This window comes from Podarcis pityusensis (assembly GCF_964106645.2).
Source record: "Podarcis pityusensis genome assembly, chromosome: 8".
Taxonomy (NCBI): domain Eukaryota; kingdom Metazoa; phylum Chordata; class Lepidosauria; order Squamata; family Lacertidae; genus Podarcis; species Podarcis pityusensis.
In genome coordinates, this window is record NC_138033.1 from 35,232,657 (window position 1) to 35,253,871 (window position 21,215).

Consider the following 21,215-nt stretch of genomic DNA (forward strand, 5'->3'; position numbering starts at 1 on the left):
ACTGGTGGGAGCCTCGGGCCCTTCTGCCACCATCCTCCTCGCAGCCGCCAAACTGGGCATCTCTGCCTGGGGCCTCTCCTCTGCCCGTCACCGCCGCTCCCGCTAGGCTGTACTGCGGCTGTGCCGTCGAAGGACCCGAATGAGATGGGCAGCCTGGCATGGTCTATGAATTGATGTGGAGCCTTGAGAGGAGAGCGAGGGCAACCATAGAGAAAGCAGTTCAGAGAGAGGAGGAAGAGGAGGAGGCGGAGGCCCGGGCAGGTGTTCCAAGGGCTATAAAGGAAGGACCGCAAGCGCTTCTCCCATAGATTTGTAGTGGTAGACTAGCATAGATGGTCTGATCTGCGGGTTTACTTCGGGCGCTATTTCCCCCGCCCCCGCCCCACCTGATGGAATTGATAGCTGCAGATGGAGCACGAGAGAAAAGATACAGAACTGTAGCAGCATCTTCGTAGCTTGGACTTCGTTTTGCACGAAAAGTGGTTGCTGCTTGCAGTTATTTAATTGCAGTGTTTCATCAGCTGGTGTCTTGCGCAGCAGCCTCTGGAAACGAAGGGGTAAAAACTGGCGCTGCTCTCCAAAATTATCTGGTCCCTTTTAACTGGTTGACTAAAATCCCTTATTTTGGCTGCTGGTACCTTATTTTCAAATCTGTAAGTTGACAGCAAATGACTTGGGCATGTGGAACTGGCCCTTGAGACTGCCAAGGCCACACCCCCTCTGTAGGCGACACCACTTTTTGACACTGCCATGCCCCTCTTTTTGCCTGGCTGGACTGTTTGCTTGATGATGGTTTGTGCTTCCCTGGGTGAAGAGGGGTGGGTGAGTATATGTAGAAACTAACCTGCGGTCTAAAGGTAAGGAGCCACCAAGCTAAAGTACCACTGCCATGTGGTTCCTGGAAGGAAGTCCAGAGAGGAATGTGGAGTTCGGGCTGGAAGAGGTTTTCCAGCCCTAAATTAAGGACTGGGTGAGATGAAAGCTTGGAGGCAAGATTAGGACAGGAGGGAGTTTCCTCCACATCAGCTGCTGAGTAGATTAGATGGGAGCACTGAGTCCCACAGGAAGGAATTTGGTGGAGGGAATTTGCAGGGATTATAAAATGCATTATGAATATCATTCGTTTCGTGTTTTACTTTCTTTATCGAGCCCTTGTCCTTAGAGTCTGCACCCTGTTTAGAATTGCACAAATGCTGGAGTTCTTCCACTTGATAGCGACTTCCTCTGTAACGTTGATTCTTATCAGCAAAACCAAAAGAAAGTATGACATGTTTCAGTTTAATGCGTCACCATCTGCCTCTATATCGAAAACAATTGCAAACCCTTCCGCTTCAGTGATTTATTCTGCTTCTAACTACTCCTTTTATGGCAAAGTGGGAGCATCACTTGTGGACCTCCTAGTCAGGCGTCCTCCCAGCCCAAAGCACAGGCCTGATGGAGAAACTCTTCCAGTCTCATGAGATACAGAGGCGCACAAGATGGAACAATGCTGTCACTTCACATAAGGCAGCAACGTATGGACAGACTACCCAGGAACCTTTGCAACATTGCAGAACGAGTCCCTTGCTCGTGCAAAACTGTGGGGTCTGACTTCAGGGTTGTGAGCACCCCTAATTAGGGTGGAGGCAAATGCACACCCTCCAACACACTGAATCTCAAAACTGGGATGCGTGTCATCATGGCTGTGCTCCCATGCAGGTCACGTGACCCATATGAGATCACAGAGCCCAAAATATGCACTGGAGGCGGGGCTCTCACATGAGAGCACAGCATGCAAAAATGTGCATTTTGGGGTACCACACAAGATTGTGGCTCTGGAAAAAGTGCTTTTTTGGGGGGAGGGGGGAGATTGCAGCATGAGCTCGCAGCCCAAAATTGCCAGCATGCTCTCACATGAACAAATGGGATGTCCCGGTTTTACTAGGGCACTCACAGGGTATGCAAATATGGCCCTCCAAACTTCTCTGCTTGGCTCTTGAGATTCCCTCAAAGGACACTCCCACTCCCCAGGCCACACCTCCTCTCCCCAAACCATAGCCTTCATCAACCCTGCTCTGTACTCTCTTCCATTGCTTTTGCCTGTGTCCTTGGAACCAGGCCCACGCAGAGCTTGTCTGAGGCCCGGGGGTCAAGTCTTGTTCTTGGCATGACAGTGTAACTTCAGCCAGCCACTGGCAGGGCCCCCCAGTCAGCTTAGCCCTCTGAGGCCTGGAGCAAGTGTACCCAGCTCCCCCCCCCCTCCCCAGCTTGGAACTGTGATCATGTCACAGAGGATGAAGAGGGTGGGTGGGTGGAGGAGGAGAATCCTCTGACTTCTGCTTGGCTGGAATGTACCCTATTGTGTAACAAATAAGAGCCACCCACACCTATTGTTCTGCCCACTTTCCCCCCTGCACTTTAGAATGGAATGCAGCTGGAACTCTCAGCCTGAAAAAGGTTCCCCCACACCCCTACTTTAGAACCACAAGCTGTTTGGGACTCATCCAGCTCACCAAAACTCTCTGTTCCTCACCCCACACAATTTTCTCTGTATTTTCACTTCCTTTTCCATCCTCCTTTCCTTCTGATTGTGTCATCCAGTTTCATTCAGGACTTCCTCCACCTACAACCCATACTGTCCTTAAATACACCATATTTTTCTGTGTATAACACGCCTTCGTGTATAAAACACCCCCTATTTTGGGGGATGCAAAATTAAGAAAATGGGGGGAGATTGCCCTCAGTTGTTCAGCTTTTTTTGGGGGGGGGGGAGGATTGCCAAAACTTGTTGAGCTTTTTTTTTGGGGGGGAGGGATTGATGAAAATCACTCACACACACACGTCGCAAAAGCCACCCATCGTATGTTCCCACGCCAATCGTGCCGCAGTGACAGCCAATCAACAACAGCCCTTGCCGCAGCCACCAATAAGACGCCAAATAGCCAATGACAATCTTCACATCGTGGCAGCAACCAATCCCACGTCCCCCTATGCAGTATCCGTGTATAAGATGACCTCCAATTTTTAGCATAATTTCTTAATAAATAAACCTCATCTTAAACACGAAAAAGTACGGTATATCATGCATACCAAGAAAAGAAAAAAACGTCCATGATAAAATGATTTTGTACCATCTGTACCTAGAAAACATTAATCCAAAGCCAGAATATTTTCAACACAGCATCTGAATCTATAGACATTTGCCCATAATGGATACATCTCTATCTCAATGCCTATCCCATTATTTGCAGAGGATGAGGATTGTAAGTTTGGGAAGGGGAGGAGAAGAATATTTCTTCCCTGATCAGAATTTTGGGATAGCAGAGAACCCTCAGCTGATCTCTGCCATGGAAATAAGGCTCTTAGTGGCTACCAGCCATGATGGCTAATTTCTCCCTCCAACCACTGGAGGAGGGTGCATTTGAATACAGGCGTCCCCGTCACTTATGTGCAATTGACTTGCATGCGACCACATGTATGCACGGCGCCAGAAAATAATTAAATAATCCAATTCAAACCTGGAAATGATGGGAGAGAGCTGGAGAGTCCTCGTGGCTTGCGAGGAGACCCTTCCTAGAGCCCAAAGACGATATCAGTGAGGGCTGAAGAAGCTCTGAAGAGACTGGAGATGCAGTGGGGCTTTGTTTATGCTGCTCAGCCTCCCTGCCTAACAGCTGGTGTGTGGGGTAGCACAGCAGTAGCAGCCACCATTTTCCCACATGTCCTCCAGAATCCTGCCGGCCCCAGAGCTTCAATTCTAGTTGCGGGTCATTTTCGGATCCGGTGTTTTTTTGTCTGGCTTGAAGACAGAGGAAAGTCCCAGGTTCAGTCCCTGGCATCTCCAGAGAGGGCTGGGAATGTACCATTTGAAATTTTGGAGTGTCTCCATGGGTCAATGTACAATATTGAGCTAGATGGACCAGCAGCTGGACTCAGTATAACAGAGAGGAAATATGCCCCAGTCCAACAGACAAAAAAACTCCTGCAAATATGTTGGGATCTGAACATCAGAATTTGACAAAATAGAATACTGTACCATGCAATAAAAAATAACAATAATAATTTTATTTTTTATACTCTGCCCCTCTGGATGGATTTCCCCAGCCACTCTGGGCGGCTTACAGCATACCGTATTTTTCGCTCTACAAGACACACCAGACCATAAGACGCACCAGACCATAAGACGCACCTAGTTTTTGGAGGAGGAAAACAAGAAAAAAAATATTCTGAATCTCAGAAGCAAGAACAACAAGAGGGATCGCTGCGCAGCGAAAGCAGTGATCCCTCTTGCTGTTCTGGCTTCTGGGATAGCTGCGCAGCCTGCATTCGCTCCATAAGATGCACACACATTTCCCCTTACTTTTTAGGAGGGAAAAAGTGAGTCTTATAGAGCAAAAAATACAGTATATAAAACATAGCAAAATATCAAACATTAAAAACTTCCCGATACAGGGCTGCCTTCAGATGTCTTCTGAAAGTGATGTAGTTCTTTATCTCCTTGACATGTGAAAGGAGGGTTTTCCACAGGGAGGGTGCAGCAGTTATGTAAAACAACTTTGTATCATGAATATGAACCAAGTATGGAGAATATTGAACTGGTGCATTCTTTGTATATGTTACACATTGTATAGATTGCTTATAATAGATCACTGAAGGAGACCCATGGACAAAAAACATTGGGTTTAGTTATAGTTAGGTTGATTGTGTCAATTAAAATTTGTTTGCAGGGTTGGTGTTTTTACATAGGCAGCTTCCTATGTTGAGAATCATAGTCCATAACCTCTGGAGGGCCCTGCCTTGGCCTCTGCTGCATAAGTGCATCCTCCTGTCTGTGGCAACAGGAGTTGCTCCTCCTCCTCCAAAATAGGCTAGACATTCGCACCTGAAAAAGTGAGAGTTGACTCTCTCCACTTCTCCTCAAAGGCCTCCATCTCCCCCTGCTGTTTCCTGCTGGGAACTACATCTCCAGGTTCGCTGGAGCGCACAAGGTCTACCCTCTACATGCTCAGTAGTAGAGATGTGGGTAGGGGATTCAGTTCACATTTAAAGACAGATCTATCACATTCAGACTTTCCAAAAGAATGAGAACTGAAACACCGGCATCTTTTGAAATCCATCCATACCTGAATTTTACAATGCAATTCTCCAGCCAAGCAGTGTTTACAAAAATGCATAGCCATGGCGAAAGCGTGCATAAAAATGAATATATAAGTGAAAATAACACTCAGAAATGCATTATATTAGGAGACATTGCTTGCACACATTTGCACATCAGTCAAAACTGCATGCGAAAATCTGTTAGGTCAATTTGTACTGAAACGCTGAAGAATTTTCGTGAGTTTATAAACACACCCACAAATTGCTGCAAAAGTGTGAAGAGCTAAACTTAAGGTTGGAAAAAATGAAAAACCGAGAGAACCAAAATGGATGGATCCTTCTATCCCTGTTCAGGAGGACTAGTCCTGATGGCATCAGCTCACCAAGGTCTGAGGGAAGAGATCTGGTTTTTGGCTATTTGGTTTTTAAACTGGGTATGGGGATGCCTGGGACTGCCTGCATGTGAAAGCATTGTTTTGACCCCTGTGGTGGCAGGAGCAAATGAACATTTCTGAACTCATGTTTTCCACGGTAACATTGAAGGGGGGGGGGGAGAGTATTCTCATTGTGCAAGAAGATGGGCAGGTGGGAAGGAGTGTTTAGCTCTTTATTCTCCTTCTTCCCTGCAAATGGGCTCTAGCCTAGTGGATACAGTATCTGCTTTACATGCAAAAGGTCCCTGGTTCAATCCCTGACATCTCCAGGTAGGGCTGGGAATGGCCCTGTTATAAAATCCTGGAAAGCGGCTGCTGTTCAGTGTAGGCAATACTGAACTACAGGGACCAGTGGTCTGACTCTGTACAAGACAGCTTCCTATCCAGCCTTGTCATTCGTGCCCCATCCTCCGGTCAGGCTTCTATCTGGTCCCTGGAGCTGGTCAGGAAACTAGTAAAGAAGGGCTGGGGAGGGGGGCATGAAGGTGTGTGGATGAAGGTGGAGGGTGTAGAAAAGAGGGCATATACTTAAAGAGTATACTGGAAAAGCAAAAGGAGACCCAGTGGCTCAAAAACCTGACAGCTTCTAACTTATTCACTAACACGGTGCTTCTAGTTGACTCTTAAATAAGCCGTGAGGATGGTCTGCTTCCCGATGAATAGTAAGTCACAGTTTGGACCCCCAATGGCTGCATATGACAGCTCGGTTTTTAAAGACCTTCTCACATGTGCTCATGTTTCAGTGAACAAACAGACTTCTCTTGAAATAAGCATCAAAGTAGGGGCCGTTTGCTGCTTCCATCATTACTGCTGCAAAATTCAGTCAGTTAAATATCTGTGCCCCATTCACAAATATTTCGTTGCATCATTTGTGTGTTCATGTCTTGCTTGTGGGCTTCCAATAGGCATCTGGTTGGCCACTCTGAGAACTGGATTCTGGGCTAGACGGGCCTTTGGTCTGATCCAGCCTTGTCTACTGTCTTTCACCACTTAAGTCATGGTGCTTTTGCACCCAGCTTCAAAAAGAAAAGCATACAGTAGCTCTTAGGTTCCTTAAAATGCACTCCAAAAACCTCTATTATGCCTGAAATATGTAAACATGAGCAAATCCATCAACTAGGTGAAAGCCAATCATTGGACAACCAGAACTGCTATATGGTAGCAATACTGGTGGACTGTTGTTTTGTTCTTTAACCAGAAGGGGGGGGGGAATTCCCCCATTGCTTTTAAATGTATGCAGTGCCACTGCAGTGTAGGATAGTGTAGATTATTCAGCCTTATCTAGCAATTCATAATAATCCGGGAGTTCCGGCAGCGATGGTTGTTATGAATACAGGGGCATTATAAAGCATGTCCCTATTTTCATCTATGAAATGTTATTAAAAGGTATGGTATATCTGCTTAGCCTGAAAGATATGACACCAGCCTCTTGTTTAGCAACGGGAATCACAGGAAGCTGCCCTGTACAGAGTTAGAACATTAGTCTATCCAGTTCAGTACTGCCTGCATGGACTGGCAGTGGCTCTCCAGGATTTCAGATAGCAGTCCTATCTGGGGATTGAACATGGGACTCTCTGTGTGAAAAGCAGATGCTCTGTGGCTGAGCTATGGCCTTTCCCTTGCAGTTCCCCCAACCTGCCTTCTGTGCTGGTCCCGGGGGGAAGGTTACTGTTACCGTAGTCAAAGTTCAGTCCTAAGTCACTAGCCTGGAGATAGTCCACAAAGTGCGAGGTGAGGTCCGAAACAGGGAGCCGGGCGGGGACAGGAACACTCGAAGATCAGAAGCAGGTAGCCGGGCGGGGAACAGGAACACTGGAGGAACAGGACTGGATGCTGGCCAAAACAGCTCTTCAATGACGACGTTGCTCCCGCAACCTGGGACCGGGCTGACTGCCCTTTATCTTCTCTAAGGCCAGGGGCGGTCCCGGCCCCCAGGAGCCCCGCCTCTCCTGGCCTTAAGGCGAGCACTCCTCCTGGGAGAAACCAGTTCCCTTCGCCTCTCTGCCCTAAGCCTCTGCAGTTCAGGAGAGGCCGAAGGGTTACTGGGCCCCGGGGAAGGCTCACCTGTAGACACTGAGTCCTCAAGCACCTCTGGGGCCAGAATGGTTTCACCTGGTGCCTGCTCCTGAGGATCTGGCACAGGTGCAGGCTCCTCAGAATCTAGGCCTTGCCCCAGTTCAGCCGGCCCTGGAGGCGGGGACTCCTGTGCCGGCTGGGATTCCTCCGGTTCACTCTCAGAATCGGAATCCCAGGCCATCACACCATCCCCCCTCCCAGGCCCCCCCCTTAATCGAGGGTCTGGACCCGGCTTGCTGGGGTACGCCGCATGGAACTCTCGGAGGCAGGCAGGCGCGTGGACGTTGGCCGCTGGTTCCCAGGAACGGTCCTCCGGCCCATACCCCTTCCAGTCAATGAGATACTGCAGCTTTCCCCTGCGGTATCGGGAGTCCAGAATGCGTTCCACCTCGTACTCAGGCTCTCCCTGAACCAAAACTGGCTGCGGTCGGGGACGGTCCGGGTGGAACTCGTCGGGTGGGGCCACCGGACTCAGAAGGGACCTGTGGAATACCGGGTGAACCTTCAGGGTTGCGGGCAACTGGAGACGGAATGCCACAGGCGAGACCTGGTTCACGATAGGGAACGGGCCGGTGAAACGGGCGTCCAGCTTCCGCGAAGGTCGAGAAGGGTGGAGGTGGCGAGTGGAGAGCCATACCAGGTCACCGACGTGGAGTTCCGGCCCCACCTGGCGGTGGTGGTCGGCCTGGACCTTGTACGCCTCCTTGGCCTGGCACAGCTGCTCCATCAACAGCTGTTGCTGGGACTGGAGCTCCTGAAGCCACTCTGTCACCGCAGGGACCGCAGATGCCGGCAGCACATCCGGAAACAACCGTGGATGAAAACCGTAACTGGCCTGGAACGGGGTCTGCTGGGTGGATGCATTCACCGCGTTGTTGTAAGCGAACTCCGCCAATGCTAGGTGGTCGACCCAGTCATCCTGCTGGTAGCTGCAGTAGCACCGGAGGTACTGTTCCAGCACCGCGTTCGCCCGTTCCGTCTGGCCATCAGTCTGTGGGTGGTAGGCAGATGAGAGACAGACCTCTGTTCCGAGGGCCTGGTGCAAAGCACGCCAAAACCGGGACGTGAACTGAACGCCACGGTCGGACACCACACGCTCAGGTAGGCCATGCAGGCGGAAGACATGCTGAAGGTACAGCTGAGCGGTTTCCTTAGCTGAGGGTACGGATGGGCAGGGGGCACAGTGCACCATCTTCGTGAAATGGTCAGAGAAAACTAGAAGGCAGGTGCAGCCACGAGACGGGGGTAGCTCCACTACAAAGTCCAGAGAAACCGTGTGCCAAGGACGTGGTGGAACCGGCAACGGCTGAAGAAGGCCGGGGGGTCGCCCGGTAGGCCCCTTGGCCCGCCGGCAGACATCACAACCAGCGACGTAGCGAGCCACGTCAGCCTTCAGACGGGGCCACCAAAACTCACGGCTTACCAGATGGGTGGTCCGATACCGCCCAAAGTGCCCTGCTGCTGGAGCATCATGGGTCATCCGGAGAACCTCAGCCCGCAGCGGCCCTGGCGGGATGTACAGGCGCCCGTGGTGCAGCAGAAGGCCCTGATGCAGGACCAGCCCCGGATACTGAGGGCATGACCCTTCGGCCAGTTCCTGGAGTCGTTCCTGGGCCCAAGCGTCGACCCGCTGCTGTTCCCGCACCCGAGCCTGCAGTGGCTCAGCCTCCTGGGTGGCCAGGAATGCAGCCGGTGGTAGGATCGTGGTGGGTACTGCCTGCTGTACCGTGTCTGTGTTGTCTTCAGGTTTCCGGGACAGGGCATCCGCCTTCTGGTTTTGGGAGCTAGGGATGTAGCGGATCCGGAACTGGAACCGGGAAAAGAACAACGCCCACCGGATCTGCCTTTGGTTCAGCTTGCGGGTGGTCTGGAGGTACTCCAGGTTCCGGTGGTCGGTTCTCACCTCCACCGGGTGTCGTGCCCCCTCAAGATGGTGGCGCCAGACCTCAAAAGCCACCTTGATGGCCAGTAGTTCCCGCTCCCATACAGTATAGTTACGCTCCGCCGGCAGGAGCTGGCGGGAATAAAAGGCGCAGGGTAAGAGTGGCGCATCAGGTCCGTACTGCTGAGACAAGACGGCACCGAGAGCCGTACTGGAGGCGTCAGTCTCTACCACAAAGGGTCGAGAAGGATCCGGATGTTGCAAGATCGGCGCTCTCTGGAAACAGGCCTTCAACCCTTGAAACGCCTCCTCTGCCTCGCTGTCCCAGGAAAACGGCGTCTTGGGGCGCAGTAGCCGGGTCAATGGGGTAGTGCGACGAGCGTAACCCGCAATGAAGGTCCGGTAATAGTTGGCGAACCCCAGGAAACGCTGTAGGTCCTTGCGGTTCCGAGGTGCCGCCCATTCCCGAACCGCTGCCACCTTCCCAGGATCCATCTGCACCCCATCTGGAGAGAGTCGGTGACCCAGAAAATCCACTGTCTGCTGATGGAACTCGCACTTGCTGAGCTTCGCATACAGGCGGTGCTCCCGCAAGCGCTGCAGCACGGTCCGGACATGACCCTCGTGGCGAGCCGGGTCACGGGAGAAAATCAAAATGTCATCCAGGTACACCACCATGTACTTGTCCAGCAAGTCCTGGAACACGTGGTTGATGTACCGTTGGAACACAGCGGGCGCGTTGCACAATCCGAAGGGCATAACCAGGTATTCGAACTGCCCGTACCGGGTCCCGAATGCTGTCTTCCACTCATCCCCGGCTCGGATCCTAATTAAATTGTAGGCCCCCCGGAGGTCAAGCTTGGTGAACATCTGCGCCCCTTGCACCCGCTCCAGCAACTCCGAAATAAGGGGCAAGGGGTACCGGTCCGGGATGGTAATTTTGTTCAGGGCCCGGTAATCATGGCAAAGGCGAAGCTCCCCACATTTCTTCTTAACGAAGAGTACTGGCGCAGCGGTGGGTGAGGTAGAAGGCCTAATGAACCCACGCTCCAGGTTCTTGTGCAGGAAGTCCTGCAAAGCTTCGCGCTCTGGCTCTGTTAGAGAGTATAAGCGACTCACCGGCAGGGGCGCTCCGGGCTGGAGGTCTATGCCGCAGTCAAAAGACCGATGCGGCGGCAGCTGGTCTGCCCCCCGTTCCTCGAACACGTCTTGGTAGTCCCGGTACACGGCTGGGAGCGTGGGTGCTGCCTCCTCAGTGGGTGCGGCTGCTAGCATCTCGGACCGAGCATGGGGGCATGGGTCTGGGAAGTGCACAGTCCAATTAACCCAGTCAATCTGAACATTGTGAGCCTCCAACCAGTCCATTCCAAGCACCAGGGGGAACCGGGGCATGGAGGCAATGTCCAAAGTTCGCACCTCCCGGTGCTGCTGGAGACACAGGACCAAGGGCTGGGTCTCCCGAGTGACGGCACCCGAACGCAGGAGCCGTCCGTCGATTGCCTCCACCTGTACCGGTTCTGGCTTGTTCTGAAGTGGCACCTGATGATGAGCGGCAAAGGCAGCGTCCATATAGGAGCGGGTTGCCCCCGAATCTACCAGAGCGTGGGTAAGAATCCAGGGCCCACCTGGAGGGTAGAGACGCACTGGAACCATGAGATGTCGCAACTCCACTGGTGAGGGCCCCTCTTGCATGGTTTGGGACCCCACGTTGCTAGGGCCTTCGGCTACAGAGGTTGGTGGTTTTCCTGCGACTGGCATTTTCCTGGGACAGGAACGGGCGTAATGTCCACTCCCACCGCAGTAAAGACACAGGTTTCCCTCCCGACGCCGCGTCTTCTCCGAGGGGGAGAGGCGAGGTCGCACAGCCCCGAGCTGCGTTGGCTCGACTGGCAACTCGGCTGTGGGCGTGGACCTGTTGGGAAGGATGGGCGCTAGGAGCCGGGGGTGCTGGCGGTCCCGGGCCTGGCGACGGTCCTCCAACCGATCGTCTATCTGCAGGCTCCGCTGAATGAGGGCGTCCAGCGTGGTGGGACGCTCCATCATGGCCAACTGGTCCAGTATCTCGTCCGACAGTCCCTCCAGATACTGGTCCCGTAGTGCAGAGTCATTCCAAGACAAGTCTTGTGCCAACAGCCGAAATTCTGTGGCGTAGGCGGCGGCTGTGGACTTGTCCTGTCTCAACTGACGAATCGCCCGATTGGCTTGGCTCTCCTTCAGAGGGTTGCCAAACACAGTCTCTAAGTGGTTACAAAATCCCACATAGTCCGTTAACAAAGGAGAGTCTTGCCGGAGCAGTGGCAAAGCCCACTTGGCCGCCTGGTCCTTTAACAAACTGATCAGAAAGTGCACCTTGGTGCGGTCGTCAGGGAAGTTCCGGGCTCGCCCCTGAATATACAACTTGGCCTGGGCGAAGAACATGGGAAAACTGGCCAGGGTCCCATCAAATTTCTCTGGCAAAGCCACTGGGTACTTGCCTGGAGCTGGGGCGTCGGCCCCATGATCTGTAAAGGTTTCCAACCGTTGCTGAAGCGCCGCAACCACATCGCTTAACTGCTGAACGGTGTGGGTCAAGGCCTGGTTCTCCTGGGCCAATGCCACCAGCGCAGCTGCCTGGTCAACCATGGCCTCTGGCTGTTCCCGAACGCACCCCAACAAAGGGGGAGTGCGGGTGTGGCGGGAGCAAACTGTGCTGGTCCCGGGGGGAAGGTTACTGTTACCGTAGTCAAAGTTCAGTCCTAAGTCACTAGCCTGGAGATAGTCCACAAAGTGCGAGGTGAGGTCCGAAACAGGGAGCCGGGCGGGGACAGGAACACTCGAAGATCAGAAGCAGGTAGCCGGGCGGGGAACAGGAACACTGGAGGAACAGGACTGGATGCTGGCCAAAACAGCTCTTCAATGACGACGTTGCTCCCGCAACCTGGGACCGGGCTGACTGCCCTTTATCTTCTCTAAGGCCAGGGGCGGTCCCGGCCCCCAGGAGCCCCGCCTCTCCTGGCCTTAAGGCGAGCACTCCTCCTGGGAGAAACCAGTTCCCTTCGCCTCTCTGCCCTAAGCCTCTGCAGTTCAGGAGAGGCCGAAGGGTTACTGGGCCCCGGGGAAGGCTCACCTGTAGACACTGAGTCCTCAAGCACCTCTGGGGCCAGAATGGTTTCACCTGGTGCCTGCTCCTGAGGATCTGGCACAGGTGCAGGCTCCTCAGAATCTAGGCCTTGCCCCAGTTCAGCCGGCCCTGGAGGCGGGGACTCCTGTGCCGGCTGGGATTCCTCCGGTTCACTCTCAGAATCGGAATCCCAGGCCATCACACCTTCTCTGACCTGGTCCACCGCACTGAGTAGCAAACAAAATTCCAGATCCCCCTCTTCTGAAGTAAAGATGTGCCGGTCTGGTTTCACTTCTGCAAACTGAAGCTTTAGTCGCGCGTCGCAAATGCTTGGATTTGAGCTGTGGGTGCCTTTCTCTCGAAAGGAGAAGTGAGACCCACCTCTCGTGGAATTACGCTTGACATTTTACGAGTTTCTCTGGAAAGATATGTGGGTGGAAATACACGGGTAGAATCCTAGGGAAATCCACACTGGGGATGGAAGTGTATATATTCACACAGCTTCGTACCCAAGGACACACTCTCCAGCTTCTAGAAAGATAGCAGGACAGAAGAAAGCTCCAGACCTTGCGAAGAAGCCAACCATGGGCAATCTGAAGACCGCATTCCTGATCGCCCTCATCCTGACTCTCTCTTATCAATACACAGAAGGTGAGCACGTGGCACTTTCCTCTTATTATGTATATGTGTGTGCTTGCTATAATATTTAAGAACTATAAAGCCCCAGAGTCTTTTGCACTGGGGAAACCCAGCAGATCGCAGGCTGAGGTCCTGGCATCTCCAGTTAAAGAATCTCAGCTATCAGATTCTTGGCAAGCAGGTGTTGAATGGTGGCTTAGTGCTCATACATTGGTGTGCATGAGTGCTAGAGAAGGAGAAGGGACCTCTGTCTCATAGAGCTGCAGTGAGCAAGAGAGTAGACCATGCCCCAGCTAGGGTCAAACATGCAGGTGGTGTTTGCCAACTGATTAGAGGCAGGAGGGATCAGTGCATTGCTAACAGCACTCAATGGAAAGATGGAGCTTTTCACAGCATGGAGGTGAACATGGTCACCTGCCGTCAAGTGTCCATGAAGCATCTGTTAAATTTTAGCACAGCGACAGGGACTGCAAAGCCAGCAACCTCAAGTGTAACTGAATCAGCGTTCCTTCTAACTGCTTCCTCTCCAACGTGCTGTGTGTATAGAAAATGCCTTTAGGAGGTTTGCTTTGGTAGCTCACAGCACGCCTGTTTCATCTTGCACTTCCTGGCTAACATTCCAGTATCAAAGTGACTCTGCTACCAGACAGCTATCCTCTGTCCTTAGAAGGAAAGCACCTCTGAATATGCAAAGAAGAATTGCTGAGTAGACATGCATGAGATCAGGCTACGTGCCTCAATGACAGTAAATATGAGTGTTGTGTTATAATAATGGTCAAAATAATGTCCCTCTCTTCTCTCCTCTTCCCCCACCACCTTCAGCACTGCGTCCTCGGATTCCGTCAGACTGTTGTGAGGGATATAGGATGGGAGGACAAATTCCCCGCAACAGAGTGCAGAATTACTACAGGACTCCCAGTGATTGCCGCTTGGATGCTGTTGTGTGAGTACAGAACGCCACTCAGCAATTATGTGTTCTCCTAACATTCAAATAAGGACACCTAGGTGGCCTTGACTGGGATGAGGGTGTCAGAAAAATCATTTCTCATTCCATTAAATGGCATTTCATGAAGTTTCTCAAATTTGTGTTGAGCTGCAGTCGGAGCATTTGTTGAACCATTTGTGATGAGACCAGGCAAGTGGAGGTTTGGGGGGAAATAACAAGTAAAAAGCAGCCTCTGAGAGTTCCAGAGGTTCCTCTGAGCTGCTTTTCTAGGACTTGATGGGAAGAGTTGGCCCCAGTGAAAGGATGGACAAATCTGTCAATTTCAGAGAGAGACAGAGAGAGAGAGAGAGAGAGAGAGAGAGAGAGAGAGAGAGAGATGAACAAGGGTTTGGGGGCAGGGGAGAAGGTAAGAGTTGGAGAGGAAGAACAGCCAAAACACAGAGAAAAGGAGGATAAGCACTGCTGTCCCCACAATGGATAAAAGTGGGTCCACCTGCCTCCATATGTACCCCCTCTGTCAACTATTGCAAGGATGAGGAACCTCAACCCAAGGTTCAAGTGCAACCCTCCAGGCCTCTTTCTCCAGCCCTCAGGACATTTCCTAGACCAAGGCCCTCTCCAGCCCCACTTTGCATCTTCTTTGTGTCTGGAATGAACTTGCCATTGAACAGGGACCAGGCTTCTTGATTGTCTGGATGGAGGATGGGACCATGTGTGGAAATCTCTGGCTGTGGAGAAAGAGCCTTCTCAGTGGTGGGGTTGGTGGCTTCCCCCCAGGAAAGTGCCTGTTTTTGTGTCATTTCAAAGCTTGGCAAATACCTTTAGGGGTGTTTCTTTTAAAAAGATTTCCCAGGCTTTTAGTATATGTGCTGCCGAAGCGAGCACAAGATTTCCCAGGCTTTTAAATCATTTGCTTCAGTTTCTTTTTCAGTACTGCTCTTTTAGGTTCTGCTGCTGTTAGTATCACGCTGGCCTGCTTTAATTGTGTCCCCCAGCCATCCCACTGTGTTTCCACCTGCCCTGTCCTGTCACTGTGCCCCCTGATCTGGCCTGCTGCTTCAGGTGTCGTGGAAGATACTATCCCATTTTTGTTCAAATAGGATTCAACTGTAATGAAAAAATGCAGTTTGTTCTGTTATGTAAATTGATGTTGCTTTGTTCTGTTGTTTATATATGTCATTTTGTTATTATATAAAAATGACAAAAAAATAAATGGATTAAACAGCGGCCAGTCAGTGGGGAACAGGTGAGATTTTGCGTACTTCAGGATGTGAAATCACATCTAGGGCTGGCCCTGTGGATTCCTGCACTTCCAACAGCTAGTAGATCTTCTACACAAGAGGAAGGGAAATATGATTACAGGAGGCATACGCCAAGAGATCGTTTCTAAACCAAGTTATTTTGCCTTTTCTCTACAGGTTTGTTACAAAGATCGGTAGGCGTGTCTGTGCTAATCCCAGGATGTCATGGGTGAAAAAATTAATGTCACAGCTGAGAGAAATTAAACCATAATTTTGGAGAACCAAAGGAAGAACCTCCGCTGAACAGGAAGGAAGACAAAGAGCCGCTATCCTCATTTCCAGCTTCTCTGCTTCCTTCTGCTTTTTTGCCATTCACAAGCAAACATCTATAAGCATTTAAACAGCACTGAAAACAGTGTAGCTGTGGCCACTTATGCACTGTCAGAAATGCAACATCAAAGAAGAGGATATCAATTTGCATAATGAATATGTATACATGTAAATTAAGATATAACTGTTATAGTTTAACTGGAAATACAATGCATCTCACCATTGTGGGACAGGCTGTGACCTAGGTGGTAAATGGGGATGGGCAACTACAAGGCCTCTGCTCCTTTCTTTTTTAAAGGTTCTTTTAGAGTCTTCTGAGGAAAGGTAGTATATAAATGTAATAAATAATAATCTTTAACTGGAATAGGTTTAAGGAGATGTATCTCCTCCAACAACCCTTCAAATATAGACGTGCCCATCAGATTACATATATAGGCTAGTTAATGCTACCGTATATGTTTCCCAATCTCCTCCCCAAAATCCGGGAATTGTAGTTTGTGGCCTACTAAGAAATGCCTCACTCTTTATTCAGTGACATTTCGCAGAATTGCTTGGGCTGGAAACCACAATCGTTAGACCATGGTCAACACTGCTTTAAAACTGAACTGCGGACACAGACATGGTCATGGAAGGAGCAGAATAACGGCAGAGTCTTTGAGGGTCCCTTCTTCACCATTTGCACTTTGGACTTTTTGAATTCATTCATAATATTAGCTAACACCAGATTATGTATGAAACCATCAATAGCAACTGGCAAGCAAGCTGTATTTACGACCGTCATATATATTCAATGCCACTGCCATCGCTGGGCTATTGATGCCTCCTTGCTTCCTTGGCCCTTCCTGGCTTCCTCCCCTCCCACATTTCTTCCCTGCAAGTATCTGCAGGGTCCAAAGCAGCTCTCAAAGGGGGTCTTCCCCCTCCTTCTTCTTCTTCTTCTGCTGCTGCTACAGAAATTAAGCTGAAGACTTCTTGGAGCAGGACCTTTTCCATGCTTGGCAAAGTCCCTCCTGAAGGAAGCCAGGCAACAGCCTCAGTCAAGAAGAACTTTTGTTCTGTTAGGCTGCAATTCTTCCTGCTGACTGACATTAGCTTAAACTTTCCTATGTTTATGGAAGTTTGAAAGAAGAAAGATGGAATATAAGCTTAAAATAATAAAGATTTTTTTTCAATTTATTCGATTCGATTCATTCATTCATTCATTTAGTCACTAACAGCATTTGTAGGCTGCCCCTTAACAGAAAGTTATTTAGGTGGCCTTCAATAAATGGCATTCATGATCCTTGGTGTCATCCCTTCGAGCTTGCCTAGTTCTGGTCTTCTTCTTTTTTTTAAGCACAGAAGGTGCCTACGAATTTTAAGTGCCCACAGTCTTCTGAACACTTACTTTGGTGTCACGCCCATAGATAAAGGTAAAGGTAAAGGGACCCCTGACCTTTAGGTCCAGTCTTGAACAACTCTGGGGTTGCGGCGCTCATCTCGCTTTATTGGCCAAGGGAGCCGGCGTACAGCTTCCGGGTCATGTGGCCAGCATGACTAAGCCGCTTCTGGCGAACCAGAGCAGCGCACAGAAACGCCATTTATCTTCCCGCCGGAGTGGTACCTATTTATCTACTTGCACTTTGATGTGTTTTCGAACTGCTAGGTTGGCAGGAGCAGGGACTGAGCAACGGGAGCTCACCCCGTCGCGGGGATTTGAACCGCCGACCTTCTGATCGGCAAGTCCTAGGCTCTGTGGTTTAACCCACAGCGCCACCCGCATCCCATAGATAATGCATGGCTTACTTACTTCACAGGCACAGGCAAAAAGCCCTGTTGGTTCAGATCAGAAGCTCGTCTAGTCCAGCATCCTGTTCTCACAGTGACCAACCTCACGCATGCAAGACAAACCCACATGCAAGACAAAAGCACTTTCCCCAATAGAATTCCTTAGAAACTGGTATTCAGAGGCATGTTGTCCCCAATAAGGGAGACAGAACATAGGTATTGTGGCTAGCGGCCATTGATAGCCCTCCCCACCATGAATTTATTTAATCCCTTTTAAAATCCATCCAAGTTGGTAGCCATCACTGCCTCCTGTGGAAGTGAGTTCCATAGTTTAACCATGGGGCGTATGAAAAAGTCCTTCCCTTTTTTCTCTTCTAAATCTCTCAACATTCAGCTTCACTGGATGGCCCTGAGTTCTAGTGCTATAGGAAAGGGAGAGAAACTTCTCTCGGTCCATTTTCTCCACACCATACATAATTGTATAGATCTCTAAGATGTCCTCCTCACTCATTTTTTAAACTAAAAAGCCCCAAATGTGGTAACCCTTCTTCATGGGGAAGGGGTGTGCCCTAGAAAGGGTTTTGAACCTTTTCTAGCAATGCAATGTTCTCTCTGCTGTTTGAGCATCGTTTTCCTCTCTCTTCCCCCTCACTCCAACTTGCAGTGAACCTGAGAGTTTCCTAAGCTTCCCTTCATGCCACCCAAATCCAAACAGTAAATGCCGCTAAACTTCTTTGAGTTGCATCCCTTCTATAAGTTGTATGGCTGGATCTGTAATTTGACAAGGCAAGGGGAGGGGGGCATCTCTTCCAAGGGAATGAAAGGAAGTGATGATCAGTTGGATGACTGTGGTCATGGCTACCAAGCCAGGAGGGAACTTAGCAGAGACATGTACAAATGCTATCCATTAGATGGCACCAAATGTCAGGCTACAAAGCACAACTTGAGGGAAATATGCTAGCAATAATCTTGCATGTTTGTTTCCCTGTTGAGATAGTGGGTGCAATGGTTCAACCCATATTCTCCTGGTTTTTCATGGTGATTTCAGATGATGCTGTCGTTTCCTGGTTTGGGGCCTCATGGAGCAAATTGCTTTTGTCTTTAGCGCTAATTTAGTGGTTTAGGTTCCACCTGCCACTAACCCTTGGGGGCAGCCCTTGGGTCTGGTTTGGAAGCTCCAACTGGGGCCAGACTGCTGAGGGGGCATCTGGCTGACAACACATGACACCATTGTTAAAAGAGCTGCTTCACTGGCTGTCCATCTACTACCGAACCCTTATATCCCAGCTTGATCACTGACGTCATTTGCAGGAATGTCATTGGTCGTTTCCCGAGTTGGCGAGGCTCATGTGACAACAACAAGAAACCAAGCCTTTAGTCAACGGCGGAGGAAGTTGCTTGGGCATCTGGGGCGGCACGCCCAGGAGCAGGGCAAGCCGTCCATAGGAGTGGGGAGAGGGTGCCACCACATGGCCTCCAGAGTCTGTCTGCCTCCTCCCACTCAGCTGCCCTACAGCTGGGGGGTGCATTGGGCAGCAGGTGGTTGTATGACCATTTGGGCAGCATGGAGCCTGTGTGCGCCCATGCCACCGGGTCTCGGGCACGCTGCAGGCCCCGCAGTGAGTGCTGCCCGGCATTTTGTCACCCCTCTTAGTGGTGATACCCGGGATGGACTGCACCCACCGCACATCCTTCCTCCGCCCCTGCCTTTAGTGTCGTTGGCTCAGTCCTACAGAACTCTCTGCCAACAGAGATTCAGCCAGCATCTTCTGTGTCAACTTGTAAATGCCTGCTGAAAACATTTCTATTTCATCAAGCTTATGCAGGCAATTAAGACTATGTGCATCCTTCCACAGTGGTTAACTGATGTCTGTTTTTAACTTTATTATGGTTTGTATGGTTTTAATCAGTGCTTTTTTTCTAAAACAGGGGTACTCTCATTTTGACTCAAGAAAACCACCATTTCATAGTTCAAATCAGGAAAAATAAATACAGTAAATGGACAAAAGTACAAAGATTCACAAAATGTTTAGGGGTATGCATACCCCTGCGTACCCCCCAGAAAAAAAGAACTGGTTTTAATGTACTGTTTTATGTTTTTATTGCTGTAAACCTCTTTGATATCTATTCATAGATTTTTATTGATATAGCAGTATACAAATACCTGATCTGTGACATTTGCAATGGGTGCTGCCTGTTGACATTCCAGATTTCCAGATTATGCAGATTCCTACTCCTCAGCCTCCATTCTGATTCTAGGATCATTTCTCCTCCCTTCATTAAAAATATATATTTCCTTCAGCTTTTAATTTCATGGCTAGAAAGGAAATGTCAGGTTACTCCAAGGCTGAAAGGACACATGCAGCCCTGTCTGCCACACAAAGCATGCACACAACCTCTCCTTGGGACTCCTCTGCTTCTGAGATGAGGGAAAGGACTAAGATCATCTTACCCATTTATGAAAGCTTGTGTTTTTTTGGTGCACAAAAGTTTCTGAGGAGGTGGGAAAGACTATGGCCCAGGGCTGCAATTCTAACTGCATTCATGCACAGGCCAGGCTGCCAGCATGAGGGGAGGAGTGGTGTAGTCAAGAAGGGGACGAGAAAACAGGAATTGTCAAGCCACGCCCATCACTGCAATTGCCTTGAAGCTCAATTCTTATGGGACATTGCAATGGAAAATCACGCATGTTGTGAATACATCGCTGGAACCTGTAAACAAGAGAGCCCAAAAACTTTATGCAAAAAGGTTTGTGTCTGAAAACACACTTTCTGGAATCATCACTGTTCATTGCAGAATATTCAGTAAAAGCAATGAGCATTGCCATGATGGGCTTTTCCAAAGAAGTTTCTGAAAAGGCTGTAAATGTGTTACCAAAGGTACAACAAGATTTTAAAGTCAAATTGAACTGCACTTTGTTGTATTCAGGACTTGATTATGCACTATGGCAGGTACACTGTAAACTTAGGTGCCAGCCCAATTGGAGCTCCTGTTATGGTTCATTTATCTGGAGGTCCTCAGGGTAAAAGTGTGTGTCTCTAGGAATGATTCTTCCTGTATGAAGCTCCCTCAAACTTAAAGTATGTAAAGACATCCCTGCTGAAGGTTCCATCTTACATGAATGTTAGATTAGCTTCCACAAGAAACAGGGCCTTTGCTGTTGCTGCCCCATCAGTCTACAAATGCCCTCTTTCAGCATACCTTCCATAGTTGGTTTGTTAAAAAGCTCATTCTCTGCTGCTTGGTTAGTTTCAGCATTACTTGATTCAAAGAAGAGGAGGAGGAGGGGGAGGAGAGAATATATACATCTCTTTGAAATGTGCTGAAAATCTTGTATATAAATCTTTAAAATAAATGAAATGCATTAAATACTGCTCCCCTCACCTTTCGGAAGTCCCTGCAGCTCAAAGCACTGTAGCTGTTCCCTCACCACAAAACTCAGAGGCAGAGTTGATATTCCGAGCTAGACGGAAATGCAGTGTAATGTGTGTGGCCTGCCAGAGTGAAGGACAAATTATTTTGAAAGGAAAATATTTTCAGGAAGTTGTGCACAGGGTTCTAGGAAGTAAGAGTTGCTAAGAATTTCCCTGCACTCTGATGTAGCTTTCCTTTTCCTGATGAACTTGCTCCAGCTCTGTCAAACCATTGAATAACAGAACCGCATGCCACTTCTGGAAAGATGGGATCCCAATGCACTCTTTGCTGCATACTGTGAAAGTGGAGG

At 49.8% G+C, this 21,215-nt stretch overlaps 2 long non-coding RNA genes across 2 annotated transcripts; one reads left to right on the forward strand and one right to left on the reverse strand.

Annotated features, from left to right (window-relative positions):
* Positions 1–1,123: 1,123 nt before the first annotated feature.
* On the reverse strand, positions 1,124–2,213 carry LOC308482967. Its single transcript, XR_013989526.1, has 2 exons — positions 2,049–2,213; positions 1,124–1,238 (listed from the first exon to the last, which is right to left on the reverse strand). It is a non-coding gene; the product is annotated as an uncharacterized lncRNA (long non-coding RNA).
* Positions 2,214–13,059: 10,846 nt separating this feature from the next.
* LOC308482987 lies at positions 13,060–16,900 on the forward strand. Its single transcript, XR_013989536.1, has 3 exons — positions 13,060–13,219; positions 14,030–14,150; positions 15,572–16,900. It is a non-coding gene; the product is annotated as an uncharacterized lncRNA (long non-coding RNA).
* Positions 16,901–21,215: the final 4,315 nt, after the last annotated feature.